Raw genomic sequence first — 12,841 nt, forward strand, 5'->3', positions numbered from 1 at the left:
TCTTAACCAGCAACACAGAAATTATAGACAGGTACAACAACAGGAGACTTGACATCAGTGAGGCCCTACACATCAAAGAGAGTCGAAACCAGCAATCAACAACCAATTAACACATAATTACATTCTACCCACTTCAAGACCCCAAACCAACACAGAAGAAAGAACATAGCGCACCCAATGGCCTATAATACCCATTGTGCCATTGATCCACTTTTTCATCTCAATCATATCCTGTATCATCTCACCCCAAGTGAACATAAGCATTGGAGAAGTAAGGAAAATTTGTCTTTGAAACTGTAAGGAGTGCCTTGCGAAATGCTTCCCTAGGCATCCGACCATAAATATAGTGTGAAAATGAACTTTGGAGAGTAAATTTGTCAACTTCCCTCGACAGTGAAGAAAAAAATAAGAAATATTGGGAACATTCATGTTAGAATCATTAATCTTACCATTTCGGTCATATTCAACAACATACAAACATACATACAAACATACATTATATATATATATATATATATATATATATATATATATATATATATTATATATATATATATATATATATATATATTATATATATATATATATATATATATATATATATATATATAATATATATTAAATTTAAATTAAATTAAATCAGACAAAGAAACATGCATGTTGTTTTGGTATTCTGTAAAACACATTTGAAGTCATAATTTGCCTGACAGCAGTGCGTTGTGAACTGAATACTTTTGATGTCGACCAACTCATGTAATGAATGAGCTCCGCCAGCTGTTAACAAAACTTGAGTTTGAATTCATTTTTGTGTTTGGCACTGTTTGTGTTCATGTTTTGTCATTTATAAACACACACACACAGACACGCACAAACGTATGTACGTACAAGGTGAGTTAAAAGTCTAATCTTAATGCAGCTGACCATCTTTTGTTCCATGAAGCATCTCCACTTGTGATACAGGCACAGACCTCATCGGAATAGGTGAACTGAATGAACTATTGTCCCCCTATTTGGGTTGGATGAGCTGTCATGCATTCATTTCATTGTGTGTGTGTATGTATGTATGTATGTGTGAAATTATGTGTGTAAATTTAAAGTTTAATGCAACATATATATAATTGGGTGGTACATTTTAGTTTGAACTTGCCTTCTACATGTAACTAGCAGAACTGTTTTTGCACATAGACAAAATTTGTATTCACTTTTTATTAAGCTGTGGCAGTTGGCCTACACAGACTAAAATTATAATGGCTCATTAAAATTAGATTGTTAAACTGAAATAGCCTTTGTAATATTATTTTGAGTAAAGTTATGTTGCTAATTAAGTATTGGTTGATTTAAAGTTGTTATATGGTTTATATGCGAGTTCATAATATCTATGAATACAAAATACTTGTACTGTACTGTATAGAATGTTGTCAACCAAGAATATAAATATAAAGAAATTAACAATTTGGCCATTCTGCCATAAAATGCACTACTCATTTGTATGTATGCGTATTACTGTGTGTGCATGTGTGTGTGTGTGTGTGTATATGTATGTATGTGTGTATATGTATGTATGTGTGTATATATATAATATATATACACACACAGTATATAAATAAAACACACACACACACACATACTTTATAATTTTCCATGGCTCCTTCGATTGAGCATCTGAATGCTGTCCACACAGCTGGCCATTCAAGCCAGTATGTTATATGAAATATACACATCACTCACTAGGATCATGGGTTAAACTTGTACCTGTAAAATCCGAAGCTGTTGCTGTACTAGTACATGGTGTTCACAGTAAGGCGGAATTCAGAAGTAGCTAGCTTCTCGGTCTAAGATTTAAATCTTCCCAGAAGCACAATAGTAATGGTATCTGGTGATAATCTGTCATATAAATTCCAAATCCACAATATTGTGGGTAAAATATTTAATATATTTGGGACTGTAGGTGGTTTGACATAGAAATGTGGTTTATTGTTAGATATTGTGATACTCCAAGGAGGGTTTAAATCTTTAATGACTAGCAGTTGGCTACTTTCAGACACCCTCATTGTTAGCATCCTTTTCTGGTTGATAAAGCAGCGACTTTATATTTCACATGCGCGAGTTCAGTCCCCTTAATGTCAAGTAAATGAAATGTATCGCCCACTATTTTATAGATTTGCAACATACATATTAAGGGATTATCAGTATATATCATTGTGGTTCTCGAGGTCGGAATTAAATCTACAATAGTTTATCAGTTAGCTACTTTGAGACTCCTTATTCTTGTAACTCTCCTGACCTAGTTGACATGAGGAATAGTTTCATTGGGTTAGTTTCGGACTCTTAGCCTTGGTGAGGATATTATGTGTCGTCCAAAGAAAACTTTTAAGGTTCCAATTTAAAAATTGGTTCATTGTCACTCTTACCACCTCTGTTGCTATCTTATTTTATTTGGGGCTTAGTTATACAAAATTTATTGGCTACAAATAAAGGATCACGAAGAATTGTTAGAGGTTGTAAATCCCCTCGACCTCTCTTAAACCATTTTCCAGGTTTAGTGTTTTTAACAAATTACTCCCTTGAAATCTTGTCTTAATTTGTGCTTTCTGGTAGTTTGGCACACTGGGAAAGGAAGGTGTCAGCAGTTGGGCATTCTTCATGCCAATGAGCTTAGAACTCGATGCTGTAAAAGCTTTTAAATAATTTTCTTTGGAGACCGAGGGTCTTGGATTTGACGGGAACAAAGTTCCCTGTACTTGCAGGACTTGATGCCTTTCATTCAACCCCTACCCTGAGCCTGTATGTTGAAACCTACATCATGTCTCTACAGAATCGTTTTTATCGCTACTGTCTTTGTTACCTTGCACAGTCCCTACAACATCCTTGCTCTCGCGTATGTTGTGGTTTGACTGTTACCCAACCTGTGGGTGCTGTTCTCTCTCACTACCTTCCTTTTCCTGTACGGTTGTCTCACTTGCAAGATTCTCTTACTTCATGTTGCCAATGTTGTTCTCATGTCATTCCATCCTTGTCCCCATGGAGGCAAGGATGGTGGTGGCACTTCCAGAGTTTTGTAAAACCTTGACGTCAACCACATGGCAAAGGCTTCTATCCTTCTTATAGTTCTGAAATGCCTTTGCCTTGCACACTTCTTCACACTCGCACTCCATTTCAGTATTCACAGGAAGGTCTAAGTCTGCCGACAGTGTAGGCTGTTGCATTTCCTGACCACACCTATGTGTCGCTTGCTCCCCAGAGACTAGCATCTTCACAGCAGAACTTTGTTCAATATAGTATGATCTTTATCGACTGCTTCCTTGCCATTTACATTCCTTTGTCGTAGTTAACTCTTGCAGTGCCCTCATGGCTTTGGATTCATTTAATCCTATCCATCCAGTGGTAGTCGAAATTCATTGGCTGTTTCGAATCTGCAGCAGATTTGACAGCCAAGTTTTGCTGGGTTCCTAGCAATATTGTCATTTCCTTAACCACTAAGGAGGCTATCCACACTTGTCCTATTTACCACAAAGGCATTCCTCCTGACTTCTACCCAGTCATTCATTCCTCCTGTTACTGGTAACAAACTGTGTGCTCATAAGGGTAGTGTCCCCCCTTGGCCTTCCTCCTACCACTGTAACTGGTGGTGGGGAAACAGCTCTGGCGAGGTTATGTATTGGCCATGCATGTTTAATTCATGGGCACTTAATGGAGCACCGCCCTGCTCCTTATTGTCCAAATTGTGTTGTCCATCTTACAGTTGTGCATATCCTTGTTGAATGTCCTGACTTCCAGGACGAGCACGTGTCTTGCTTTTCGATGGTCCCTCGCGGTTACTTGTTCCTCGATAGAATTCTTGGTGAATCGGATACGTTTGATATCATTTGTCTTGTGCACTTTTGTTTCTAGTACTGGCATCCTTAGTGATATTTAGTGCCTTCCAAATATTCTGCACCTTTGATGGTGCTATATAAGTCTCCCCAGCTTGGCGGCGCATTTTGGTAATTACTAACTTTTTTATAATTACTTAGATACCTACTTTTCCTGAGTCAATGATAGATTATTAACAAGTGGTTTAATGACCCCGTGAATCATTTTTAGCCTTATTCATCTCATAGTGATATAAATTTAGCATGGGTTGTAAATTACTTTTAGCAGATACAAAGGCAGTTAAGCTTGGTTGGGTACCAAGTCATATTGATGCTTCTTTCAATGACCTAGTAGATGTTGCTGCCACAAAGGAAGTCTTTCATAAATGAACCATCTCCCATAATCTTGTTCCCAACTCTTGATTAGTATCCTATAAGTCATAAACACACACTCACTCACACAACCTCTCTCTCTCTCTCTCTCTCATTCATTCATTCATTCCATTCCATTCCATTCCTGGCAGAGTTTCACCCTGATGTCCTGTTCACCCAACAGTAAATAGCTACCTGCGAGTTACAGCTGCTATGGGCTGCTTTCTAGGGATGCGCGTGTGTGTGTGTGTGTGTGTGTGTGTGTTAGAAATGTTCTAGATATAATAAGAGGGAAAAATAGATTGGTTAGAAAGGCAGTGACCAAGAGCTAAAAGCATGATTCTGCAGACACACAATAAATACACACTCCTCTTTTATCCCCCCCCCCCTCCTTCTCTCTCTCATATTTATGTAATATATATATATATATATATATATATATATATATATTATATATATATAATATATATATTATATATATATAAATATGTATATATATATAATATGTATATATATATAATATGTATATATATATAATATGTATATATATATATATATATATTTATATTTATAGTTAGTACACCCACCTGCTAGAAATCCTCCCTTCCCCTCTATTGGCCCATACATATATTAAAATAATACAGGGCTCAAATGTGTGTGTATGTGGATACGAGATGCTCTACCAAGTTGAGCGTGGAGACTTATTAACAATAATGTTACTTCCATCACACAACTAACATTAGCACCATTTAATATGCTCATAAGTATGAATCTGTTACATACTGTGTGTGTGTTTGCATATGTATGTATATAATATAAAATACTTACATTATTACATATTACACATGCTATAAAGAAAGTGAAGAATATATGCCCAAGTTTTTTGGTGTTCTTGGCTAGTTGGGAAATATTAATTAAATTGAATTTTAGTAAAAAAAGATTATAGGCGATCAATGTGGGCCAACTATGGCAACAAACTTGAGAACGGGCGGCAGGCTTTTCCCAAGTTGTGACAACACTTTAAGGATTCTGATACTAGATTACAATGGAGATGTACATGTAACACATTTACATTGCAGCTCAAACAAACAAAAATTAACGGCAGAACCCATGCTCAGGTTTGTTGGCCAAGTTGGCTCATATTGATCTGTAAGTTTAGTTTCTAAAATTTAGTATTCCCAGTAAGCCAAGAACAGGAAAGCACTTGGGTAGGTATACACTTCGTGTCTTTTCATTTCTCTATTTATATAACACATTGTCTTTGTACACACCAACAATTTGTTTTTTGTGTATACAGTATATATAAACTATATATATAAATTACATGAAATTAATAATTAAGACATTATTTTCATGGTGGGTATTGAGTCACATCCACCTGCACTTCCCTTCCCCATCCCAAATAGTTGTAGATCCATGTCTAGTATTTATGATGAGTGTGTCTGTGTTGATCACCTGGCTCGTCATGGTGGTAAACCATGTGTGTACAACCTCTCAACTTTCTCATGTTGCTTCAGTGACCTTGTATTCAGAATTTTTGTTATTATTTGTAAGCACCAATTCAGATTTTGATTCTCAGATTTTTGTAGTTAAAGATTTTTTTTAGTGTAATTGTAGACTGATCAGAACATTTGAAAGTTTTAAGTGTCTGGTAGAACAGCAACCATATATATATTCAAGTAACTGTTAAAGAGCATTGTTAGGGCCGAGAGCCATACAGAGCATGCTTACAGCTACACGACATTATTGGTAGCGTCCCAGAAGATAAATATTACTGTGTGATAAAGTGCCAGTGCTGTAACTTTTATTTATAATGACTTAGATATCCAGTGTTACAAAGAGCTTGTCTTTGTTGGAAAATGTGTTGCAGCAATTTTCTGGACCTTGTTATTTGATGAATGCTTCACCAGTGACATGTCCTAGAAGGTGCCAAAGGCCAGTTAGCAGAGGCACTGTGATCTAAAAGAAATTTACATCCAATAAGTCTCCTTGAGGTCCATGTAAAATGTTTTGTAGTCTATTTTAAGGATGATTCCATGAGTAGTAATCATTCTATTTTTTTTCTTTTATCGCTGTAAGAACTAGTGTGGTTGCTAAAATACTACTGCTCACGAGCCGTGTCGAGTGCGGACAAAGGCTGTGTTCATGATTGTGACAACCTTTACACTTGGGAAATTTTCATGGGTATTTTGCAAAAATTAATTTTTATTGTTAGATAAATACAGACCTGAGATATTGTTTTTAAAAATACTCATGGTTCATAAGTGTTAATTTTGTTACATTTGATGGAGTGTTAAGACTGGTACCAGACTCTTTATTTAATAATTGCCAACAATATTGGCACTATATGTTGCTTCTATGAAGAACTTTCAAAATGTAACACTCTGTTGTATGTGAACACAGACATAAAATCTTACCTCACTATTATACCCCTGTATTGGAGGCCAGTTCATAACCTAGCTACTTGGACCGACTGCAGTATTTAAGTTGATTTGTTAATGTTTTCTTAAATTTATATAAAACATGTGGGTAAAGAGTACTACAATGTTGGGGTTACCTGGTTTAGAGGCTAATTTGGAAATTGACTAACACAAGTTCTCCCATTGAAGCCTAAAGTGATCAACAACACACAAATTTACAATGATTATGTTACTTATAGATGTGCTAATGTGTGTGTATGTATATATGTGTACAGGCATTATATATTTTTGTATATATATAATGTGCACACATACATGTATACATGCATGCACATACTTTTTATGAATGGCATGTTCTTGGATATATGTTTCCATATCCGCCTCTAGTTCCTAAAGATAGCTGGGTTTAGATTGATACCCCTATTGATAAGCCTAAACTACTGATAAGACATTTCATTGCATAAGGGATTTCTCAAAGACTATCATTTTCCATTATTTTTATAATTCAATAATGAAATCCACTGCAGCTCCTTAATAGTTTAGGCAGAGAAGCCTCCTGTGTCACTGACCTGGTACACCACCACAAAGATTGTGCATATGTATTAAAAGTCATTAATATTAACAACTCTTATATTAAAGCTTTTTCTTCGCATCATTTACTTCATTTTTTTATTTAACGATTTGTGAGGGTGTAGGCAGACGCATAAAATACAAACATCACGGCAATTATAATTGTACTGTTTATTGTCAGGTCGCCAACAACAAAGTATGTTCCTACATGGTACACTTTAGTGTGACTAAAAAGTGCCTCTTCTCCGTACTTTTCAAAGTATTAATAAAGGCATCTTGTACACCTAGTGCATGTTTGTTATTTTCCATGTTCAGATCATTAATGACCGTAAGTACAATGAAACTGTATACACAGTAATTTTCCTTGTACAGTATACACTAGGAAAGGCACCTTGCCTCCTATTGCCCAAATTGTCTTGTTACAGTCAGTTATATACCTTGTTGAATGCCCAGATTTCTTAGATGATACTTTTGGTTTCAAATTGGTATAACTACTGTAACATGCATTTTATCCCCTTTATAGGTACAGGCTTGACATGGTGAGGTGGCTTACGTAGTTTCCCGATGGACGAGACGGGCTTCTGAAGCCTCTTCATTGCCTAAAGGAATGTTGTGAACTAATTGTAACCCACATTATTAGATTTCCAATAGGGGTCCCAGGAATCGCCTGTCAGAGGGGTTGCCTTGTGGGAATAGAAGAGTGTCCAGTACTGGTATGATGGAGAAGGGGAATTTTGCTCCAGCTTAGACCTTGCCAAAGCAGTCACCAGTTATAAATGGGGAAACTATCCAACATAGACTAGTACTGTACCCCCCATTACCTAGCGGTAAAATAGGTACCTGGGTGTTAGTCAGCTGTCACGGGATGCTTCCTGGGGGTGGAGGCCTGGTCGAGGACCAGGCCACGGGGACACTAAAGCCCCGAAATCATCTCAAGATAACCATCTCTGCACGGGGTAGGTGGAATCACTTAATCTTGGAGTTTACTTGAAGAGAGTTCTGGGAGAAGTTCTACTCATCAAGCCTGTTTCTTAACAAGTGATAACTTTGATCAATAGGCTGTTGTGTGGAGCTGCCCACAGGTCCAATCATTTTCTACATCTTTCATGGGATAATTGTCTTTACCCTCTTAAATGTCCATTACTTGTGAAATGACTACTCAAAGGTCTTTATCTCAAGTCTTATCACATACTTCTTGGGGACGCCAATAGCAAGTGCTCCTCCATTTGTACTTCTGATGTGCCTAAATTGGACTACAGAAGGCCTGCATTTTCATTGACTGCCCTAGACCTTTCATAGTTTTGTCACTGCATCACATTTACCTACCTGATTTACCCGAGGGCCACTAACCCTAGTGGCCTCAAGAACTGGAAGCCAGTGGCCTGACAAAGGTCCCTTCATTTGCCACTTGCAGATGCTGTTGCTATGGATAACATTCATATCAGTTGATTCCCATAGATCAAGGATGGATGGAAAATGACAGTTTAATAAACGTCATTACCCATCACAAACTGGAGCCAGCGTCAAATGAGAAATTTATTTCTGAAAAAGCCAATACTGCAGTGTCTAAATTGAAGTAAAAAAAAAAAAAAAAAAAAATTGCACCAAATAAACTCCATATTGGTGATAAGGGCAGAGAGAGCAGTCCCAACTTGTATCTTCAATATATGATCTAAGAGGAAACTTTGAATAGCAAAATGGCAATAAACCCCAGAGAATACAGTTGTACATATATACAGTATGTATATATGATAGAATACAGTACATATCCAAGTACTGTACAGTAGTGTCATAAGCTTTCTCTTTAGTTATATGAATTAAAGCTACAAGAATCATGAAAAAAAACAAGAAAGACAGAGCAAAAAAGGCCATCAGTGAAACCGAGAAATCCGAAATATTTTTTCTCCTATACAAAATCAAGATAAAAAATACATCTAGTATTGGGCCCCCTGCTAAAGGGAGATGGAACTTTCACAGATGACAGCAGAAATGAGCGAAATACTGAGGAATCAATTTGACTCTGTCTTCAGTGAGCCACTAAACACATTGAAGATTCACAATCCAAATGAATTTTTCATGGATGTGATTCCAACATCAAATATCAGATGTTACCCTATCCCCCACTGGATTTTGAAGAAGCCATAGACAGTATGCCTATGCACCAGGCCCTGATTCTTGGAACTCTATTCATCAAGAACTGTAAAACCCCACTGTCGCAGGCCCTTTACGTTCTTTGGAGACAGCCTAGATACTGACATTCTAAATTTCTAATACATACTAAAAACAGCAGAGATAGCCCCACTTCATAAAGGAGGAAATAAGGCAGAGGCAAAAAATTAGACTGATAGCACTAACATCACACATCATAAAAATCTTTGAAAGAGTGCTAAGATGTAAGATTGCAAAATACATGGACTCCCAGCATCTCCTTAACCCTGGACAACATTGTTTCAGAACAGGGTGCTCTTGCCTATCACAGTTGCTGGACCACTATGATATGGCCCTAGATGCCATGGAACGCTGATGTAATTTACGCAGATTTTGCAAAAACCTTTGACAAATGTGATCATGGTGTTATTGCACACACAATGCATTCAAAAGGAATTACCAGAAAAATAGGTAGATGGATCTACTATTTCCAGACTAACAGAACCCAATGTGTAATAGTCAACACAATAAAATCCATTCCATCAACTGTGAAGAGCTCAGTCCCTCAGGGTACTGTGATTGCTCCAGTACTTTCTCTAATCCTCATATCGGACATAGACAAGGACACAATATAGTACTGTATCTTCCCTTGCAGACGACACTAGGAATTTTATGAGAGTAAACAACATAGAGGATATGGCAAACCTCCAATCAGATGTAAATCAGGTCTTTCTATGGGCTATTTAACGAAGATAAGTTCCAGCTCATGCACTTAGGAAAAAAAGGAAAATATAAAAACGGAAACCACATACAAAACGCAGTCAAATCATAACATAGAAAGAAAAGACATTGTAAAGGATTTGGGTGTACTCATGTCGGAAGACCTTACCTTTAAAGAACACAAGAAAGTAGCCGTCACAACTGCAAGAAAAATGACAAGTTGGATAACAAGAACCTTTCACACTAGAGATGTTATATCGATGATGATACTTTTCAAGATGCTAGTGCTCTCTAGAGTGGAATACTGTTGCACAATGACAGCCCCTTTCAAAGCTGGAGAAATTGCTGACCCGGAGAGCATGCAGAGATCCTCAACTGCCAGAATCTGCTCGGTAAAACATCCAAATTACTGGAACCGACCAAAATACCTAAATCTGTATTATCTTGAGCACAGGCGGGAAAGATACATAATTTACATGTGGAAAATAGTAGAGGGGCTGGTCCCAAATCTGCACAGAAATAACACCACTTGAGACCAGAAGGCATGGCAGGATGTGCAGAATATCCCCATTGGAAAACAGAGGTGCAATAGGTACTCAGAGAGAACTCTATCAACATCAGAGGCCCGAGACAGTTCAACACGCTTCCACTACACATCCACAAGTTCAAGAGAGAACTTGATAAGCACCTCCAAAGTATACCTAATCAACCAGGCTGTGACTCATCTGTCGGCCTGGATAATCAGTCCAGCAACAAGGAGGCCTGGTCAAGAACTGGGCTGTGGAGATGCTAAGTCCCGAAACCATCCCAAGGTAACCTAAAGATAGGTAAAAATAAAATTGCTACAAATCATTCACAGAAAAGGCAATGTATATAGCTTCGAATGAACCAGGATAGTAATGGTGCTGCAACACTTCATGTACTTCAACACAAAGTACATCATGTACTTTGAAGAGTGCACAGAAAACTGTTAGACTAATGGGACAAAGTCCAATACATCCCAGGGTTATTATACAAGAACAGCCTTGAGCCAGACCTCAGGAAAATTCAGTAAAATAATAATTATAATAATATCCCAAATTTGGCTAAAAATATAAAACAGATATTGCAAGGAACACAGTGAGTGATGGCAGAGGATCTCATAATACTGTCAAAACTCATTTCCATGGAGTGCCAAAGAGACGGAGCAGACTAAAGTCGAAGTCTGGAAAGAGTGAAGAAATAGTAAGGTGCTGAAATTGCATGTTCAAGTTCAAAGTGTGAGCTTTAGGGGGACATGCAGGCAAGTTAGTCAGGATGGAGGCAAAAGCCTGTTCTAATGGCCAAAAAAGTGTGACACTAGCTCATTCATCTTATGACTGACACTGCTTTAGCAACAACAACCATAAATATCAAGGATGGACACATCAGGAGCAAAATGGCCTGAATTCTGCATATTTTCTAGATGTGGAGAAAAGTGTTAACAGTAATAGTAGAGATGCAAGAGCTCTAAATCTTCCTGTAGTTTAGCTGCAGGAATGAACCCTGCAGCCTTTTGCATAGTGTAGGAGAAAGTGAAAGGCAGCATTAAGTTGAGCAAATTGAAGGGACAGGAAGACAACTTGCAGGGAAGAGTTGAGGGTTATAAAAGCAGCTCCAGTCAGCTCTTGTCAAAATGCCTCCAAGTAATGGGAGGGGGGGGGGGGTTGTAGAGGGTTAATGTTGTAAAGGAGACGAGGATAGGGCAACGGACAAAGTAATTGTGAATTCAGGTTCAGACAAGTGGAAGAATAATGATGAAAGGTAAGTACAACTCGCCTGCATTTACCAGACAAGGACGAAAAAAAAATGGTCTTGAAAGAAGTGTGTTGGTAAAAAATCAGATCAGAAGATGTGGTTGGAGGGGGAGGGGGGGGGGGGGGGGCAGAAAATGCAGTATTGTATGTCAATTATTCACAAATATACAGGTGGCAGTTGAATGGATGTTCAACAATTGAATGGAAGAAGCAGCAAACTCCAGAACAAGAATATTGATAGCCTTTAAAATTAAGACTTATCGGATACTGGGGCACTGATGAGTAGAATAGCAATGTCTAAAACTTTGCCTTTTTGCCCCATCCTATTTTCTCAAGGTAAAGAAGCATCTGGTTTTGAATGACTGGAAAATAGGAGTGTTGCCTGGAAAGAGAGGCAGTGGGGACGTAGTATCATGCCGTATCAGCTACAGTCAGACGGCTGGGATGTGGGTGGATATCAGCAGTGACTAAGAGAACAGGAGAAGGGGGAGGATGAAAGTAAAGCTGAAGTACCCAAGCTCCCTTGGGTAATATAAGTTCCCGAAACATGGGAGTCGAGGATGTCACCACGTGTGGAGGATGGACAGAGAAGAGCCAGGAGGAGTGTGTTCCTGGGGAGAGGGGCCAAGGAAGACACCACTGGCATCCAAGAGACAAGAGGAGTGAAAGCGTTGATTGAGGCTTCATCAGCAAAGGCCTGGAAACAGTTCCGGAGGCAAGAACCAATGAGAGTGGATCTGAGGTTCCAGACAAGCAATTTGTATACAAGTTATATCACTTAGGAGGCCTAATCATAGCAATTTGTATACAAGTTATATCACTTAGGAGGAATAATCATTTTATGTGGTACCTCACCTCTAAGAATAGAATGTTGTCCTGTGTACTTGAGGTTCAGGATGGACTGCTCCATCTAAGTACAGAACCATGAGATTGAAGAATGGAAGACACTGAAGAAGCCTTCACATGTTCAGAATTGCTGCTCAGA

This window comes from Procambarus clarkii, chromosome 59, assembly GCF_040958095.1.
Source record: "Procambarus clarkii isolate CNS0578487 chromosome 59, FALCON_Pclarkii_2.0, whole genome shotgun sequence".
Classification (NCBI taxonomy): Eukaryota; Metazoa; Arthropoda; class Malacostraca; order Decapoda; family Cambaridae; genus Procambarus; species Procambarus clarkii.